The following is a 22,091-nucleotide window of genomic DNA, read 5'->3' as shown; positions in this document are numbered from 1 at the left end:
AACTACTGAGCCGTCATTATGAACGGCTTGGAGAGGGGTGGGGGCGTCGGGGATCGGAGGAATTTAATCGGAAACTAAGAAATTTCGAGTAACCCCCTGCCAACCATGATGAATTTGAGTACCCCCTCTCTAACACTGAAATTTTGACTGAACCCCGTTAAAAAGTTAAATATCAATAGATGCATTTATAACATTTTCAAAAATACAGCAATAATAAAGACCTTTAAAATCATGGTGTACATTGCTAGATTGTCATCGATTATCTCATTACATTTGAGAAAAGGTAAAACAAACAAAATGACAGCCAACATCATAACGAAATACAAAGCTCACGTTGAAAGCTGTATCCCACCATATATCATAATAATAATGGGTTCTTATGTAGCGCACATATCCACAAGTTCATGTGCTCAAGGCGCTTTACAATTATTATTACCCCTGGTCACTGGACCTAATATGATACCACTCAACTCCCTGGGGAGCAAACAACAGCTCACATGTGCAGCCAATAAGCGCAGCAGAGCTAAACGCACACATTACAACCACTGTCCTACCAGGTACCCATCACTCCTGGGTGGGGAGAAGCAATGAGGAATAAGGTGCCTTGCTCAAGGACACAACACCATAGCCATGCCGGGGCTCGAACTCACCATCCTTTGATCGTGAGTCCACTGCTCTAGCCACTGGCCCATGATGCCTCCAAATTATAGTTTTATTAGGTTAGGTATCATGAGAGGGTTTTCATTAGGATATCTGACTGGGTAGGATTTGAAAGCACGGGGGACACGAGAGACTGAGGGGGAAATAGTCAGAAGGGGTGCCCCCTATCTTGCATGGAAATTTTGAGAAACTACGTGTGCACTGGTGCAGCCTTGTGCAATCTGCGAGATGCCTTTAATTTGTTTTTTACTAAGTAAGAATGTTTGAACACCCAAAGGGGAGAGCACGAAAGGAATTCCTCTTTGTCGCATCAAGAATTTTGTGAAATTTATTTGAGTAATGGTGCAATCTGAGACGCGTCTCAAATTATTTTGCACTCTGTAAAACCGTTTAAAAATGACATTGAACACTGAGATCAGACCGTGAATGCTGTTACATACATCTTGATACACGAGATTCATTGAAGTCTCGACTCTTACGTTACGTAGTGAACTTACTGTATTTTTTGAATTTCACCTACTTCCCTTCACTTTCCAGGCCGTGTTTCTCCATCCATGTTCAGGTGAAAAGATTTAGTCAATTTTATTCGGCTATTCGTTATTTCACCTTACGAAATGGCGAATTTCGGGTTATGTGTATTTTCATAAGTTTATTACTTGCTTTTCTCTTTTGGTGTTTGATAAATCTCGGTGTTCGTTTCATTCAAGGTTTTTAGCCGACTGACTTTCATCGATTTACATGTAGCTCTGAAATAAGGCATTCGAAGACCACCCAAATCTCGACAATTACTTCCTTAATTCATATCTCAAATAACGTAGAAATAATAACGATCAATTTCTTCAAAAAATATTCTCATGGGGGCTCGGTAAGACAAAGGCTAGATAAGAGAGTGTGGATCGTTCTGGGCATTTTAGAAATTGTGATTTTCTAATAAGGCTGCGTTCATAAATAATGATCACGGGGGCTGATGAATCGCGATTGAAATTTTTCTTTTCATATCCCCTTCAATACCCTAAAAAACATCAACTGTTGCAGCTTCTGCCCTGTTACTAGGCTCGTTTGGTTTTTTTTATGACAAATGACACGTTTAGATTTTTTGGAGATAAAAGTCACGAATTGTGACAAGCAGTTCTTGATTTGTTTAATGGTTACTAAAATTACAAAAAACTGATGACATGAAAGTGGTAATCATTTCTCATTAATTACCTACAAAACTTGGAGTTGGAAAATGTAAAACATGAAAGGGAACCCCAAAATTTTCAAGTCCCCCCTACGGGCGGAGCAAACTTTTAAAGTTCCCCCAAAATTTTCGAATCCCACCTGAATTCCCCCAGCTTCCCCCCAACCATTTTTTGAACGCAGCCTCAGAGAAAGATTTCTCGCAGACCAACTGTTAAGAAGGGATTTCATTACCTGAATTTTCGGAATGTTGTAAAATAAGAATAGTTACTTTATCAGTCAGGCGAATAGTAACCCATAAGCAATCAGTTGGACCATTAGTCCATGCAATCAGGAATCTTGTTTTAAGTAAATTCTCTGATAACAAAGAAACCAAATTTAAAATACATTCGATTAATTATGATAAACTTTTTGGCCAGAAATATTATCGAAATTTGATTAAGTGACTGTTCATAGCCATTCATATAAAGATTCGCATCATCTGCCTACTGTGAAATTTTATGCTCAAGAGCATCTGTAAGAATACCACTAATCTAATCGTCTTATGTTATTTATATAGCAAATTATTCAGCACAAATGATAAAATGATAAACAAATACAGAGACAGGAAACAACCCTGGTGAGCTCCTCTTTCAATGGAGAAAAACACAGAACTTCAGCTATATTTAATAACACAATATATTGAATTTGCAAAGTAAAATTTCACCCACTTAATTAAACCGTCTAAAATTAAAATTTGAAAGAGCTTTAAAAAGGTTTTAGTCTAGGAACTCGAATGCGTTCTCATTGTCAACGGCAATTAAAATACCTGTTAATATATCTTTTTCAAATGTTGTCGACAATTTCTGTGAGTGTTCAAACGTTTTCGCCCATCTATCTTGACCTACCAAACCTGTTTAGTCAGGATAGATGATAGAAGGAAGTACACTGCATACAAAAAATAATCGTTTTTGAGGAGAGAGACGGGTCTCTGAATTTTTAAGGTGAAGAGGATTTATATCTTGGGGGTATGAGCGAAATAATATCTCTGAATGGAGAATTGATGAATATTATTGTGAATGGCAGAATTTTTTAAAGCCCAATAGCTGTTAATTTTATACATTATTTTCATGATTTTATTTTCAAGCGAGAGTTGGTTCGTTAAATGTACTTACTGAAGGATGTGTATTGAAGTATCACTGCTCGCTTATTTGGACCATGCCTACACGTTTTAACAGGTTTAATAATAAACGGGTGCCGCACCCATAAAATGGCGCCCCCCATGGGAAAATAGAAAAAAAAACAGTGATTCCTGCACATATACATCATGATCATAACAAAAACGAGCATATGCCATTTTTTGAATGGCACAACACACGATCGCTAACATTTTGTTGTTGTAATCTTCATTTTCTCTGTCATATGATTAGTTTTGAAAATGGCGGGAAATCTAAAATAACGTTAAATTTTTGAATTCACACGCCACTCTTGACACTAATGGCAGTGTTATACACTTTTTCAGTCTCTAATGGGTCTTATTCAAACAAAACTCTTGGAAAACTTAGGATATTTCGAGATCGATTTATTAAACATCGCAGCTATTTGGGCTTTAATAAAATACTAACATCTTGTCAGAGATCGAATGCCACAGTACTTTCAAATGCCATATGTTTCCGGCAAAAGACAATTATAATACAATGTATTTAAGAGATAAACGCTCGTTCTTATCTATAATACCTAGACACCTAGACAAGGTTTTTACTTGGGCTAACGAACATTTCAAATTTTATTTTTCCGAATTTTGCAATATCATGTTTCAAAGCAGATAGCCCTTGAAAGTACATACTAGTTTTTGATCCTGAGAAACATTACTTGGAAGTTCGATTAACAAACTCTTGTAGCGCCCGACCAACCCATAACACTGCCAACGGCTCACAATGGAATTTGTTTTAAAATATAGGTACGCGTCAATTATCGAAGCTTTCATTCCCCAGGCAAAGTTCGGCGGACTTATAGATTTGGTTGTATCCGTGTGTGCGTCCATGCGTCCATCTTTGCGTCCGTTCATGTAAATTTCTCAGAGATGCCTGGAGCGATTTCTCTATAACTTAGTACAAGGATTACTCACTATGTCATACATATGCACTTTCATTTCTTTGTGATACAATTCAATATGACCATCATTTATGTCAATGGTTTCAAAATTAATTAACCAAGTGGGGACAATGTCATTGACAATGACTTGTTAAATACTACTGTTCAGCAAAATGCTATATAGACCAAGTAACAATGAAACGAAAAAAATTCGTCGAGAGACAGAAAGACCATCACCTCATTGGCGCCCCTTAAAGTAATTCACACTAATTGAAAATGAGTGCCTTAAATGATTGGCTTTGAATGTCATGGTAGTTACGATTTTCTTTTGTACTATCCAAATTATAGATTATAGCTCAGTATTTTCGGCACTAGTTGTTTTCACTTTGTGTAGCTCCGCATGAATATGTGACGTGGGGATGCGGTTTATGAACTTTTTCTGCATTGGAGACCTGTAACAGTTAGCGGCTTCAACAGAAAATCAGAATATGGCGCTTTGGTACGATTTTGATAACATAAAAGCTACATCAAGGTTGTAGATAAGAGGGAACCTTAGTTTTCGCAGTACATAAAGACAATTTAGATTCAGTGTTTGTCAGTTTTCGGTTTTATTGAGACCGCTTGTTAGTATTACACCAAAGGCTGTCTTGTTGATTTAATGTTTGCTTTTGTTACATATCATACACAATATGGTTTATGAAACTCAGGCGAATAGCAGGAAATATCAATAACAGGAAACTAAATGTGATGACATACGGCAAAGGTCAAAATCCTTTCAGAGTCTCAAATTTCGCTATCAGTCCGTACTGATAAATAAGAGTATAGACTCGAAAATGTCTTTCCGTCGGCCATCAAACCTGACTGTTTTCAGTCACACACCACTGTACATAGTTATTAAAAGTGTGCGTTGGGATAATGTAATTCCTGTATACAACATGCACTATGTTATTATTTGTTTCGGTACATAAGTACTGCAGTAGTCATTGCACTTCTAGCAGACGAATATCATACCAGTGTACCTACGAGAAGATGATTTTTGTTAGTAACAACTGAGGGCGTGCTCTTCAATCGAACACAAGCTCTTTTGTACAACATTTTCATAACGTGTCACCGATCTCATCATTGGTAACATTCCTTTCCTTAATTCACACTTAAAAGTCGTGCTAAGTTTACATGAGAACATGGAAATGTAAGCTCTGGGAATAATACACGCCATTGCAAACTTTTAGATACCAGCTGCAAATTAACAATGAGTTACCTTATGATGAAAAGTTTATAAAATTTACCATACACAACTGAAGTACCGTCATGGTTGCATTCTTATTACGGTAGCTCGCTCCTCGAGAACAGATAGTCGGAATCTAAATTTTCTACAATTCTTTTCTGATCTACCATTATTCTGGCAATACTATGACAGAACCCCATGACCTGTGAGTGCAAGCACGCCGTACTAGAGGTATTTGCACGAGTGCTGTGGTGTATTCGGCTGCAGTCTTTTCACTCGCTTCGCTCGTAAATGGACAGCCGAAGCTCTCACAGCCCATGGGGTTCTGTTATTATTACATATGTTCTATCTTTTATTTGCATCATTTATCGAGAGAATCGACGATTAGTCGTGCGTACTACTTGTCTGTCAAAGCTTCAGCTCGTTCCTGCTGAGTTATATAAAACTGACATCACCGTAATAAGGCATCGAATCAGCTTTCGCTTTTTATTGGTCAACGCCGCCACACGCTCTATTTTGATTTGCTAAACTTGTTTATCACGGCTGACGTCAGGGGAAGGTCGGAGAGCTCGAACTCTGCTTGCGATCGCTCACACATACGTAGCAACATGCCATATATACCCAAACAAAGATAACTTTGAAAATGTAACGTTTTTGATTTTTTCACATTTTGAGCTTTAAATTCTTGTAAATGATCGATACAATAATAGCGCAAAAAATTTACGGGAATTTTAAGAGTAAGATTCGGCAAACATAACTTGACGAACGATTAAATTTCAGTGTTCAGCGTGGCATACAAGCGCCTACTGTTATCAATAGCACAGAGTAAACTGCACGCAAAAATGACTTGAAAACAGGGAATGTTCGGTTAGAAAACTACTTGCAAAACGTTAAATTGTGACTTGTTATTCTGATTTATTAATGATTAGTGGTTTGCAAAACACTTGAAGTCTTGATAAGCAAAATTGATGCCACTCGATAAAAATTGGTATTTCTTGATTACAATCAGTGTCTCTTCAGACATTAACTTGTATTTTCCATTTGCAATCTTGTAGTTTGATAGACTTGCACTGTGGCTATTTTTCGTTTGATTTTTATAAATATCCACAACTGTTCGCCGTTCAGACCATCAGAAGAGATCCAGAACCCCTGCGAAATAAATATTCCATTATAATTCAGTTTCAAAAAGATGATATTATGGTGCAAACAAACAAGCAAGATATAGAAGCTCTTGGTGAGAACACCGATAAAATTATCTTTAAATCTTTATTTGAACTTATCTCATCATCATTATTCCATTATTTGGTGATTTGCTGATAATTATGTCAGTATTGTCCATTATTTAAGCAATAATGCACCCCCTCCCGGCCCATAATGGACGAAAGCAAACTTTGCACGACATAATGTACGAGGCGAAGCCGAGTACATTATGGAGTGCAAAGTTTGCTTGAGTCCATTATGGGCCGGGAGGGTGTGCATTATTGCTATTATTTTATAGTTTTTGGCATGCCAGTGAATTTGTAGTTGTAGAAACGAATAAAAAAGGAAATTTAAACTGATTTGAAGCCAGTTAGCAGTCCGGGTCAGCTCCAAAATTGGAGACTCATTATGATAATGTATTCCGGCATTCAGCCATCATCGACCAGATTACATCATTAATAAAGTACAGGTCACGCTGGGTCACAAATTACCCACCAAGTGTGATCGGCAGTTTTGGGCCGCTTATTAAGCCCCTGTCTTGTGAATTTCGACGAATTTCGACAGTCAACATAATCCACGTGTTCTGCAGAAGGTCATGTCCAACAAGGAGTCCGATTAGTGGACAAATATTCGAAATATTGAGATTCATTTCTACCCCCAGTTCATCGATTTCGCTCAAGTACCGAGAATCATTTTGTGGATGTTCGTCATCTCTATTAGAAATACTGTTATAAAGGTTATTTGTGTAGGTACGCGTATAAAATTTTGCAAGAAAGAAGAGCAATGTCAGAGCTTTAAAACGATACCTGTTTTGTAGTTTTCAAACGCAGACTAAAAATGGTACGCGATTTTGAAAATGTGTTGACAGAGTGGCCACACAACTGTTCCCCATACGGTAGAATTTGTATCGCTGCCATCTCCGATACAAATGGGGTTTTCTGAACGATCTGTGTAGGTACACGATTTATATTTCGCAGGACTTCAAGCCAGAGTCTAGGAATCACAGCGATATATGGGTTTTAGTTGTTTTAGCCAGAATAAAACTGGTACGCGATTTGGAAATTGTGTTTTGACAGAGTGGCCACACAACTGTTCGACATTATGACAGAATACGGCGCGGGAGTTTGACACAGTATGGCGTACGTAACGAAGGACGCATGTGGAGGTTGCCAGGAAATACAATTTTTACTGATGGCGCGCTGGTCGCTGATTGGCTAATGAGAGGGGGAAAATATTATGGTATAGCGTCTCCAATTTTGGAGCTGACCCGGACTGGTTAGCGTCCTGACTCTGCACACATCACATGCACTCCACACTGCACTGCACTGAACACGCACGTTCAGCACAAAAAATGACCAACACTTTCACGGTTCAATTTTGAATTGAAAAACGATGTATTTTCGAAGGAAATGAAAAGGAACTGCATCCCTACCGTCTATAATCAACTTGAAACATCACCTTTAAATATCATGTCATTCAAAAGCCGACAGGTGAAATGAAAGTTGTCTCCAATTTTAGTCAGTGTATCAGAGTTAGGTGGCCGAGATGTTAATCAACGGAGAGTCCACGGTCGTCATGATTGTTGGTAATAGCTGACCTTGGACCGAGACTTTGAATGGCTCCGTAGTAATTTCCGTAGACACTTCCGGTCAAGGTTGATGACAGCAAGCTGCCGTTGTTGGCCCGTTTACGGCTTGTTCGAGTAGCCTTTCACGCTTTCACACCGTTTACATGGCCACTGACATACATAATATGCCATGTGTCAAACCCAGTATCGTCTAGGAGTTTGCAAACGTACTGAGATCTGTTTCACCTATACGGCAACGAAGCGAACCATGTTGTAAACAAACGTAGTAGTACAATCAGCGTATCGGACGGGGACATGCTGAGCGCCAGCCAGACAGACGACAAGTGCATGCGTGAGGACTCAAAAAATGTGATAAATCGTACAGTAAGACATTATTATCAATATTGTGCACCATTATCAAGATTTATAGTTTCGTGTATTACATGGTTTATCTGATACTTTCCCTCCTTTGAAATGCGCAGTCCTTTTTTCGTTTCCAAAACAAAATTTGCTCGCTGTGGGGCCGACATGCTGAATAATGGAATACATTATCAGTAATAATGTATGGGTATGACGTCACAAAATTCACTGGTATTGACAAAGCTATAATATAATAAGCAATAATTTGATCATTATGCGGATATTATTTTGACATGGTTATGAACTTATTTGATAATTCTGTTGTTTGACATTTTTCGGCATTGATGTCTTGATGTGGAACTTATTTCATAAATATTATGCCAATATTTGGTCATTTGCTCATTTTTATGTCATAATTTGGTCTTTATTATGCGATATTTGGTCATGATTACGACATTATCTTGATATTATTATGAATTTATTATGTTAATTCAGTTTTTTTTTCCATTATTCGGCATTGATGTCTTGATTTGGAAATGATATCATCATTATCATGTCATAACTTGGTCATTTGGTCATTTTAATGTCATTATGAGGTCTTTATTATGCGATTATTTGGTCATCATTATGACATGACCTTGACATTTTTTATGAATTTATTATCTTAATTCGGTTATTTTGACATTATTCGGCAGTGATGTGTTGATGTTGAACTTTCATCATTATTATGCTATTATTTTGTGATTTGGTCATTTTATATTATTATTTTGCCTTTATTTTGCGATTATTTGGTCATGATTACGACATTATCTCGACATTATCTTGACATTATTATGAAATTATTTTTTTATTCGGTTGTTGTGCTATTATTTAGTATTGATGTCTTGAGTATTATGTGATCGGTTATAAATACACTCATTATGCAGAGTCATGCCCGAAACACATCCACCAGAGGTAGGCGTTATTCGAGACTCGGTGATACATTGGTGACCCTTATCTAGTATCAAAACACCCCACTCCGTCAAATGTTCGCTGACCAGGAATTAGGTATAACTAGCATACCTTAGGTCTTCATAACCAAACATTTTAAAACAGAACTAAGTCCAACCATTGAAGCGATAACATCTCTTTAACGAGTTATCTTAACGAGTTAGTCATCTTAATATAGAATGTTATTATTTTGACACAAAGTATTACATGTTTTATGAAATAATCCATGAGTGAGGATCTCTCCATGGCATACTTATCACATTTTGCTACCTAAAATGAAAAACTTACAGAGAACATTCTCACCAGGCATTATTGTTTTGCGATTGAAATATTTCTTTAAAAGAATCATTCTTAATTTGCCTATTCCTTCAAATGCAATCTACTACTTAATTGGACTTTCAATAAGATGTATACATTATAATCGATTCCGGCTGTCGTATTCAGAACCAGGCTTAAGTAACCAAACGACTACTTTCAACAAAATTCCAACATTCGTGCAATTTTCGTTTTCAAATTTAAGCTGAGTGTTTGATTGTCAAACTTATTCGAACGATGTATGTGTCTCAGTATCTATGGTTTCAATTTTATTCGTAAGATTCTTGAACACATTCAAATATTAGTTGAGACATACCTCCATTCAATAGCAATACTCAAATATCCAACTTCAAAGTACATCGCAAAGTTAAGCAATTGGTACATTGTTTTGATAAAGTAAGTTTATGAGTGATGTTTGATAGCAAGTGTGCGGGTGCTTCAAGACACCCTCTACAGCATGTGGAGAGTTGCTGTCAAAAATTATACCAGGACTGTGTGTGCAGTTTGAACAAGGTAAGGAATACACTACGACTCAATGTGTGCCCATTCATTAAATCGCAGCCTCAAACAAAACCTGGATACTGTGCATATCTGCACTGAAATCGTCTGATAAACTGCACAGAGTAGTCCAATGTAATTAGGGGTGAATATTTTAAACTATGACATTGTATGTTTGTTTCCTTTGTAATATTACCAATTTTTTGAAAACGGCGGGAAATCAACATGACCGTTAAAATTTGAATTTACTTGTCAAGTGTTTCACAAAGGAATGGTTTCTTATGCAGTAAAAGCCCATATTTAGAGAAAACCAGGAGAGAATAGGAAGATATTTTGAGGTCAACAAATTTCAAGAGTTACAGCTGACTTTAAAAGACAAGGACAAATACTAGTACTAATAATGTTCAAATCAAATTTATGATAAAAAAGAACAAAAACAAGCCATAATATGGCAACATTGATCCAAAGGATGCTTAAAATTGGATAATAAGAAAATTAACTTATTTGTTAGTCTGATCTATCACTGTACATGCTCACCTTTCCATGCCCTAAAGTCATACATTGCAAGCGAATGTTTCCCACTGAATTTGAAAACAATCTGATTTGATATATGTTGTTTAATTTCAACGTGAATATTCTTTTGCAAGTATTTTTTTATGAAAGTATGATTATGGTAAGAAAAGAACAATGGATCAATAAATACCTCGCTAATACTTGTGTGTTATCGATTTGCGAGACTTTTATAGCTCGAACTCGATGGCTTTACCGATCGATCGCTGGCGGGGCGTTGACGAGATGAATGTAAATCGAAAGGAGTTGTGTTACACACAAAGCACAGCATCCAACTATACATGTTTAGAAAGGCCCTTTTTAGAGCTTTCAATCACAATAACATTATATGGTTTCATTATTCATGGTTCGAAGCAGAAAGGGAAACATTACTCCTACCCCATATATTATAATTTTGTTTTTAAAAATCCCTTAAAATCGACACAAACTGAAAGGTTTAATCTTTGTAACTTTCAAATTTGCAGCTTTGTCCCATAAAACTATACATGTTTAGAAAGGCCTGATGCAGCACTTTCAAAAAATGGAACATTTTTATGGTTTCATCATTCATGATTCGAAACAGAAAGGGAAACATTACCCCTACCCCTTATATTACACACGGATATGTGGCATACCACTTATTAAGAAAACAAGCTCATGCACCCACTAAATCTCAAGACACATACTTTTAATGTTGTTTTTCTTGTTTATTGCACTGAGTTCTTCCAAAAATATATAAATACTTTATGAAAAATTGTTTGGAGGAACGGGAACTTAATTATTGGGTGTGAAATTTAGCAAATTTTACGATTTAAGGTCAATGGCCGATATAAAGTCTAATCGACGTTCGAATATTAATTTATCCCCATTAAGCTATATATCAATGAAAAGGCCATGATCTGGCTTTTTAAAAATGTAACGTTTATAGTATTTTATTGTTTCTATTTCCGTCGAGTGGTAAATATGTCACCCTATTCCATTGTTGAAATTCAAGATGCCGGCCAAGATGGCGGCCAGATGGTGCCAAATGAACCCCATGGGACACTATTTGATTTTTGGAACATCAAATTCATTAAATATAGACTCTAAGGATAACAAAAATGTAGGTTAAAAATATATCCATGGGGTGCAGGAAACCCTACCTTCCGACCAGACAATAAAGCTCGGTTATTGAACTTTTCTTTAAAGGGTGGTTTTGACTGTGGTATCTTCGATAGGTGACCCTATTTGCCGTACGTTGTTAGTTCGAATAGCATCGAGAATTTAATGAAAATTCATTGCAGGTTTAATGTGGTCGATTCTGTATGTCAGAAGCAGATTTTTTCTGCTCCCAACAGAACATTAAACCACGTACTGTAATTTGTTAACAAAGCGTCTACACATCTTAATGCACTCCTTTTGTGAACTTTTGTAATCTAACTAGAATCAGAATTCACTTCTCAACAATAAAAATTAAGTCTTTTCGATGGAGAAGCTGAACTAACTGGTTGAATACTTTGTATCTCAACCACTTTAGTGAGTAGAATAAGAAATTGTCCCATAATGTCTGAAGAATTTTTTAAAAAAGATATGCAGATTTATGTAAATAAAGACGCGCGTAGATTTGGATAAATCGCATGTGAATGTATCTTTTGATGTTGTTAAAACTTTTCCCATTGTTTTTTCGAATGCTAGAGTAAGCCGTAGCATGAATAATTGCACGGCGTGGGATATCTCGCTTTCAAATGATTTTTTATCGGTACTTAAAGTCCATATACTTGCACTTCAAAATTGTCAAGTATTGGAAAAGCTAATGGCTTTATTTGAATGTCAGATTTGCATCAAAATGCTTTAAATCAAAACAGTCACCCATTCATTTTAAAAAGTCCCGATGACGATGAATTTTAGAAGGCGAAGAGATTCAAATACTGTTTCATCGGATGTGTGTATTGTCTTTGCGCTGTATGAACAGTAAGAATGACTACATACGAACTCGATAGCACGCATACCCTGAAAGAAAATTAAAGCTGCAATCAGTGTTGCCGGGGCCAAAGCACTATAGCAGTGATTGAAATTACAAAGTATGTATACTAATGATAATATAAGTAACATTTGAGTACAAATACTGCATGGTTTCGTAGAATAAGAAAACAATTGAACATTATTCCCGGGTTATCATGGGCTTTTGGCAAAAACCAATATGGACGCCAAACCTTCTGATTGCTCAAAATGTGTCTCACAAAGTTAAATGTACATATGCTAATGATGATATGAGTAAAATGTCAGTTCAAATCCTAACACTGTTAATTTCTGGAGGAGAAAATATTTATATTTTGGTGGTAAAAGTAAAATGAAAAGCAACGTACCAAACTACATGTAAACTCAAAATCATGTGAGAATATTTTTCACAGCACTTAGCACTGCTTTGCACCCGTTAATCTATCTATAAAATTAACTTTAAATGAGTGCTGAGTAGCCATGACCATTCTGCTGTTGATTAAGCTCCCGTGCAACATTATTTCGAGCATTTGCATTGGTCCCACAACAAATGTACCACATTGCATTTCTACGGTATCGAATCAATTGAACACCATTTTATCACTTTTAGGCCTTGTCGAAGTCTTGATGCAAACTGCTTTGTCTTTGGCTTATCTCCACTAACATAAATAAGATGATGGGGTTCTGTATGTGTTCGTCCGTCATCGTCGTTTGTCTTCTTGATTTCTTTTCACGTTTCCGCTGTATATTCGCAATCTGTGCGATTTCATTGGTTGGAATTTAAGTGACCCGGTTATATTTAGAATTGCAAATAAACTTGTTTACTTCTAAACGTTTGACAATTTATGCTCTTATCTCCATGAAACTAATTTTTAGTGAGTGACTTTGTTTCGGTCGAGTTCATCAGTAACCGCATGATTTATGTTGGTAAGCCAACTCAGTGACCTGTGTCTGCCAATCGAAGTTCATTGTCTGTATGCAAATCTACGTAAAACCTGGTTTAGTTTTCACTTTTTATGAGCGGCCAAGTAACTTGGAAGAGATGATTTTGCACAGAAAGAACTGCTCAGAAATATCAAGGAAAACAATTATGAAAAATATATTGCCAATTTACCTAACAAACTCGTGAGTCTCATTAAAAAAGTCATTATTATTTTACATAAGGCCGCTGTTGTCGACAGATCTGTTGAGGAAACTGCAAAATGTCACATCTGTAAAGATCACACGAGAACAATACACCCAAATATTTTCATTTGGTTTCAACGTAGGCGATATGCGAGTTTAGTTTCGAAACTGAACAGGGTACGTTAAGTTAAGCTACAGCAGCTCAACAGAACAAGCAAACATCAAACTGGGCGGTCTGTATATGTATATTCTGCATGACGCTAACTGGTAATTGAGTAAGTAAGTAAGTAAGTAAGTTATAATTTACAGTGTTATCACTTCTTATCACAGTGTTATTCCTTCGTTTCAAAGAAAACTTTGCAAAGGATGATTTGAATCCACAAATTATTTGTAATGAAAGATTGTATGTTTCGAATACAGACTGCAACCTACTTGTGTCAGTTTTTCAAAATTTCTGTATCTTATAGTTTTTGAATTTAAAAACTTAACATAGCTGCATATGGTGTATCAAGACTTCGTCTAAATGGACCTTAAATCAAAGATGAAATGGTTGTGTGGGGATGCACGTGCATCTTACGTGTCGGGGTTCTGTCTTATGAACGTTTTGTTGTATTTCTTGTCATGAAGTGCAATCTTTCTATGATGTCACATAATGGACCTTCTATGATGTCGCATAATGAATCAACACACCAGTCGGTCCTGGGAAAGTATTACTTTATCGTCATGAGCAAACAAGCAAAACCTAGTTTCGGATGCACTGAATTTCAAACCAAGACCATACCATTTTCATGCTTACTGCGCAGCGATTACGGATACTACCGCCTCCAGTGGCCAGGTAGGACGAGTGACTTATTGTTAGGGAACAAAGGATGTTATGTCATCTCTAAAAGATTCACGAAACACAAAAGGGTGAAAAAAACATGAACCAGAGCAAATCCAAGCCTGACAGAAATTAAACTGCTATCTTAAATTCCACATCAGATTCTATTCATGTGCGGTTGGACATACGCAATTGTTTCATTGAGAATTGAAATTTTGAAAGCCAACGACATTGTCATTCTTACTGTTAATGAAACACATCGTTCTTCAAATAACATATTTCTATAGATGTTTATCTTTGGTTTGATAATAATAGAGAACGGAAGAATTTTACACCTCGTATCACAAAATTTTGTCGACGTCATAATCGTCATACGCACAATACTGACGCCTATATATAGCGTCCATGACTAACTATGAAAGTTCAAATGAAATTTATTTTCACTTTCTTCGCATTACTTTCACAATTTCCGATTGCTTAGTATTTGGTTCGGGCAAAGCAAATTTGGGGCCCGGGAAAGGAGATAGCCGACCGAATTGTCGGAACAGAGCTAGCATTACCAAGCGAAGCTCCGAAGGAATGTTAGTTGTCAGCCGTTTCGATTTTAAACATTTAATTTAACATTTAATCAAAGGATAATTATTTTTCTTGATTATAAGAAATATTTGTAAACGACCAAAGGGGCTTTCGTAAGGACAGAAGTTTTAGGACGACTTTTTTGCATTCCATATAAAGAAATCGACTGAAGAATGATCCTGAACATTTGTAAAGTCTACTGACTAACAAAAACTTTTGATTTTGTTAATAAAAATGTTCTTTTTATAACCCCTGAATGAATAGCATTGACCGTAAACATACAACCCAATTTCTGCTCTAAGTACAATTTCTTATGTACAAGATAATGATGATTATACTGACTGCTTGGAACAATCTCTGGTGATAGCCTTTCTCCCATTATAAAGAGTCAGTCCTATCTCATGGCGTTGACATAGCTGTTATTTCACACCATAGAATAATATGAAAAAATGTTGCATTTTATTACCGTATGGTGTCGTTTGATAAAGAAAAAAGCATTAAAAATAGTTCACACAGAATGAAAGTAGTGATTTGAAGTTTCTGTATGTCAGGCAAACGACTTGATTATGTGTAGAAATGTAATATAGAACATATGAAATATTGTTTAACACTTAACCTCTATAGAATTTTGAATAAGAAACTTCACTTCTGTTCTGCTATTTAGGTATGTCACCATGTTAAATGCCACCCAATTTTGAAGTGAGTACTACGACTTTTCGAGCGCGTTCTTCGAGTTGCTCCAACTACAGTAGTATTTTGATGTATACTCTTTTGATCTGCAAAAACAAAAATGCACTGGATCAGTATTGTTAGATATTGGAATGGGCTTATCAATATGGACCATAACCTATATATAAACATATTTTCTTCCCGGCCAGATATTGCCATTCGGCTTAGAGTGAGACTCACATATAAAGTATATTTTGTCATTTTTAATAATTTAGAACCTTGGAAATGCGGTATTTCTTTTTGCGAAAAGGTTTTTGCCACATATACTGGAAAATACCTGACATAGTGATATAAAAGTAGCAAACTATCAGCTACATCACGTGTCATTCCCCCCCCCCCCCAATTTTAACTATCCGGGGTGTCTACCCACGACAATATTTGATTAACATGCAGGAATGATGTAAACTACTCCGTCATTGTCCGCTTGCGCAAATCGAATGTCCTTTAGAAATTTACTTGTTCTATTACGCACGCATGCGCTATCTCTTAGCAAATGGGAGTTCGTGGTTTCAACTTGCAAAGTGTAGCGCCACCATCGACAAAATTCAAATCTTTCTACAAGGCATACCCCTTTTCCTAGCCATTCTACTCAATATTTACTGCCATAACCCCTCATACACCCCTTCTGAGCATGTGCAGAATGCACATTCACCAACTAGGGTCACTGTCCTGTGCCGTACATCGAAAACCGGAACAAAATTGGACCGATACTTCGGAAAATAGGTAGGTTTTTGCAGTTTCTCGAATCTTTTTCAACAAATATCGTTATTTTTAGAATCTAAAAATGGCCCCCTAAAAGTCTTTATAACAGTTCTGTTGTATTTTTCCTTGCAAAACCAATATTTTTCCGTGAAAGATCGTGTCACGCTGAATCAACAAGACGTGTCATGACCAAATCAATCAGCTGGTTTTCAACGGCCGTGATTTTGAATGGCATGCTGTTTTCTCGTTTTCAGCATTTCAGATAATGAACGACCATGAGAACGAAATAGGCAATACATGTAGGATATGTTCAAGGAGTAAATTTAGCGTAGAAACTAGACTTAAATTAACACTGATAAATATCATAGACGTCAATATACATACTTATATAGGACTAGACCAGCCAGACGCAAGTCAACCCGCTATTTACAATCGTGTCATATAAATTGTAGAAAGATTTTAATCAGATTTCGATCTAAAACTAGTGACCGGCGACGGCAGCGTTTTACGAGTAATGTTCGTTGATTTCAAGTTACACAATCATGATTGCCAGTTGTGTTTTTCCAAACGTAATTAGATAGCGTGGAGACAAAAATTAAACAATGTTTTTTCACAACATTTCTCTTGAATTGATAAAGTGGTTTGTGCATGCTATCACATTTACTGTGAACAATCAAGAACTGTTATTTTAGTCAAGTGGCATGGACGTAGATACATTTATCATGTATATTTTTATCATGTGACAGCTGTTTATTCATTCCATTCAATCTACTGTACATTAATATGTTTCTCATATTTTTGGAAGAAGGAAGTATCATTACTACTATAGACCAATTTTATGACTTGTGACAGACTTCGAAAAGAGGGAGTTCCAGGTTTTGAATGCAGAGATAATTTATTGTACAATAACTTTTTGTACAGAATGTATCCAACTGAATTATTACATGCCTCGGTGTGAGTGCAAATCAGTGCATTGATTTGAATAGGAACATCCGGGATGTTAGCGGGCCGGTGAACGATGTACTGACCGGTTCCCATGGTTACCCAGTCCAGTGAAGCCTTTCGACGTTTACGACGTCAAAGTTGACGCTTAACGCTAGATGTAGAATATCCATGCGCGCACTGCTATTTTGACTTTAGTTAAAATCTGTTTGATGCGTGTCTATAATGGTAAAATTGTTTGAAAATGCCCTGCATGTAACTAAATGTCATATAGCATTAACTGTGAAGAGGCATGTAATAAAAATATTAATACCTGAATTCATGGGTTTATGTGCCCTCGCAAAGGAGACAATTTGCCCTCCTGACGTAGGGCAAATTGTCACCTGCTCTCGGGCACATAAACCCATGTATTCAGGCAATAATATATAGTATTTACACCTGTTAGGTTACATTTTCAATAAAATTAAACCAGTGCAACTAATACTGAGTTTGTTGGCAGCAAGTGCCTGATAACACTGAAAGTGTGAGAGTGCACTGTCATGATGTTGAAAGAATGGCCAACGTCTCATTTCGGACTATTGTTCTTTATAGCCAAATGGAATGGTGTTTCCGGACTGTTAAAATCTTCTGGTCTCAGTGCTCTGTAATGCTTGTACAACGCTACGGGAGAGCGCCTAATTCTGTAGGGTATTTGTACTTTTGAGGTCTCGCTGGGTGAACATCGTTTACATTTTCACCGGTTCGCGTCTTCGTTTGATATTCTGTGGTCATTTCAAGAAATCTCTGCCCTCTCGATCGCGTTTGGGCTGAACATCACCAGAACACAGCAAACGATGTTCTTCAACAGCTCTATTAAATACCGAAATGTAGTATGTTTTTCAGCCAGAGGGTATTGATAACTGACTGTGGTGTGCATAGTCCGAGTTGTTGTGCTTCGTATAGGTGATTTATGTCATCATCGTTAATGCGTCCGCTTTGTTCGGGAGGTTGCCTTTGCCTTGTTTTCTCAGTTCCTTTTGTTTCGCCTTCAGTTTCTCGGGAAGATGTCTTTCGAGGCTATTAAGCATGCCACGTAAATATGAGGGTTTATATTCGCACCCATCTTCCTTGCGGACAACGGATAGAAACCTACCGACAAGCGGATCGTGTTCGGAGGGAGGAATGTCTTTGATTTCTCTATCATCATTATTTTCGATCGGAATTTTCTTAAATACTGAGATGTTATATCGCGTTTTACGTGTCGTTTCCCTGTTCTGTTGATCAGAAACAAACCGTCTAGCTCGCTCGGCAGGGACCACTCCGCAAATCGACCGGATCTTCCAGCGTCGCCCGCCGACGTACCTGGCCTCGGTGTATCCATGATACAACGGGACCTATAGTCGCTAACGAGCTGCACCGCTGAACGAGTGAATTCTTCGTCAGAATTAATATCCTTCACGACAAACAGTCAGTAGATTCCCAGAGGTCTACATTGGTATTTCAGAACAAAATTTCGGTCGTCCTTAGAAAATACGTCGCCTACATTGAACATTACAGTATGTAAACAATAAACAAGGCAGCTGTCAACCTGTCGTCTGCGCCACAATGAATTATTCATAGATTTGAAGTTGAGGTTGTATATAACGCAGGTTCCTCGGTATAGCAATACTGACCAATCGGAAAGCATGTCTCACAAACTAATCTGTTTCGCGCAATAATACAGATAAGAGTGTTGGTAAATTTGATCCCACACTTTTGTTCCCATACTCCCAATGGCAAGAGACATGAGAAGAAACTATCCCATAACTTTATGCCAATTTATTTTTAATAACCTACAAAATGATAAAGCTTCAACCATGCTTAGGTTACAGTAACTATTCCGGAGTATTGCAATATTGTAGGAACCCATATAAGAAACATGGCTATAACAGTATTGAAAATGTCCAACGTAGAGCCACAGAATGATACAAGATTGGTACAAAACACGTATGAGGAACGTATTAAAAAGTTATCATCGACATATGGAATACACTGACTGATTCTTCAGTCACTGCAGTTTCACCCAACTCATTCAAAAACCAACTTGAAAGATTCTGCAGGACCAACCCGTTAAGTAAAATTACAATGAATCCTTTATCATAAAAAAGAAAACTGGCTAATCAACCAAACTTCATATATTTTAGAGCTGAACATAGTGGCACCTACTGCCCGCGTTCAGAATCTACATACGAAGACATAAGAAGTGAACATGACAAGGCTAGATCAATGTATGGAGAGACTGTGCATACTCAAAGTTACCATTATCGTAATTACAACTTCGCCGATGATAACTCGCCATGTATGCAACCCCGAAATTTCGGGGTTAGTTAATATGCTAAGCCGGTCGGAAGGTGTGAATCACGTTGACATCGATAATACCAAAATCAAACTACTCGAACAGCATTTGCATGCAAGGCAGTGTGTGGAAACAGCGACTATCTCCCCTGTGAAGTTTGACTGAATGTTAGTTTCGTCACAGTCCCTCCATGAGGGACTGTGGTTTCGTGAAGGTTATTGGTATTTTCAAAGTCTGATGCCCGACTTGGCAATTGCGATGCGATATCGGTACAACAGAACTGAAAAGACGCTTTGTTGTTCGCACAAAATCTGACCAGATGTGAACTAAATGTGCTCACGTGTTTTGCGAAAAGTTCATTAATAGTAGTACCCTTAACAGAACAATCAGATATCTGTTATAGCACTATATGTAGCAGTTTCATCAACTTTTGCAAAGTACTCTCAGAGTTCGATCACTATTTACAAAACTTTATTTAATATGCAAATGAGCTGGTTTATTAACTTGACACTACTCAATACTTCTACCAGATCAACATTTGTAGAAGGTTTAATTAAATTTAATGCCGTAATGTAAGGGTAATATCACTATCTACAAATTCATGTAATATGCAAATGAACCCTTATTTTAATTTGACAATGTTCAATGTTTCATAGCACAATTATATTATTTATCACATCAATATCTGTAGCAGGTTTCACAAAAGTTGGTGCCGTAAGTTTAGAGTTTATATCCTAATCTGAAAGTTTATTAAAAAGGACAATGAACCTTTAATTTACTTCGCATAACTAAATGCTTTACAACACAGTCATATATCTGTTGGATCATTATCTGGAGCAGATTTCATCAAATATGATGCATTAATTTCGGAGTTATATGACTGATAACAAAACTTCATAAAATATGCAAATGAGCTATTTATCAATTCTACACTGCTCAATACTTCTCGGTACAATCAATTCGATATCTATCACATCAACATCTGTAGCACGTTTCGTCAAATTTAATGCAATAATTTTTTAGTTATATCACTAATTACAAAGTTCATTAAATGTGCAAATGAACCCTTTTATAACTTGACACTGCTCAATATTCATAGCACAATTAGATATTTATTAGATCAATATCTGTAGCTGGTTTCACCAAATTGGTGAGTTTAATAACTAATTACAAAAATTAATTTAATATGCAAATGAGCTGTTAATTAACTTGACACTGCCCAATGCTTCTCAGTACAAATAGATAATTATCAGATTAACAACTGTAGGACGTAATTTCAGAGTTATACACCTAATTACGAAGTTCACTAAGTATGCAAATAAACCCTTAATTAACTTTACACTACTAAATGCTTTACACCAAGGTTAGATATATCTGTCCGATCAGTATCTGCAGCTGATTTAATCAAATTTGATGCAGTTATTTCAGAGTTATGTACTAATTACAAAAATTCGTAAATATGCAAATGAGATATTTAATAACTTGACATTGCCAATGCTTTTCAGTATAATTAAATATATATCAGATTATTTGTTGCATGTATCATCAAAGTTTGGTGCAGGAATTTAAGAGTTATGTCACTAACTTCAAAATTTCATTAAATATGCTAATGAGCAGGTAATTGACATGACACTCACAGTATCATCACAATGTTCTTAAATTGTCATCTGTGAAAAGTCAAAAGAAATTTTGTCCAGTATTTCTTGATATATGTGACACTATTATTACTGTCTCCATAGGGAAACTGTTAGATGAAAAAAAATGATACGCCATAACTTCATTAACATGCAAGCCACACTCTCCAAAATCTAATTAGTTCTTACAATTAGCATATGGTACCTGTCTGAAAATCCGACAAATTTTGAGGCGTTTTTGAGTTATCAGTAAACAGACAGACATACACACACAACACTCTTACACATACGGACAGACAGACAACAGACATCGCTATGACATTAGCCCACATGTGTGAACAAGTGAGCTGAAAATGATCGGAGCCAGTTCTGCGTAAGCACGACCATTCCAAAAAGAGTGGAGAGACCGTTATGGAAAGCCATAGCTGTCTTACTTGACGTAAAATGATAATCTGATGAACATTTGTTATATGGTGATGCGGATTTGTTATATGGTGATGGGCATTTGTTATATGGCTATGTGTATTTGTTATATGGTGATGGGCATTTTTCATATGGTGATGTGCATTTGATATATGGTGATGTGAATTTGTTATATGGTGATGGGCATGCGTTACAATCCGTGGCATTATTAGGCCAACCATATTTCGATGTGG

Source organism: Ptychodera flava (genome assembly GCF_041260155.1).
Source record: "Ptychodera flava strain L36383 chromosome 23 unlocalized genomic scaffold, AS_Pfla_20210202 Scaffold_24__1_contigs__length_23054250_pilon, whole genome shotgun sequence".
NCBI classification, from domain to species: domain Eukaryota; kingdom Metazoa; phylum Hemichordata; class Enteropneusta; family Ptychoderidae; genus Ptychodera; species Ptychodera flava.
This window is presented reverse-complemented; position numbering follows the sequence as displayed.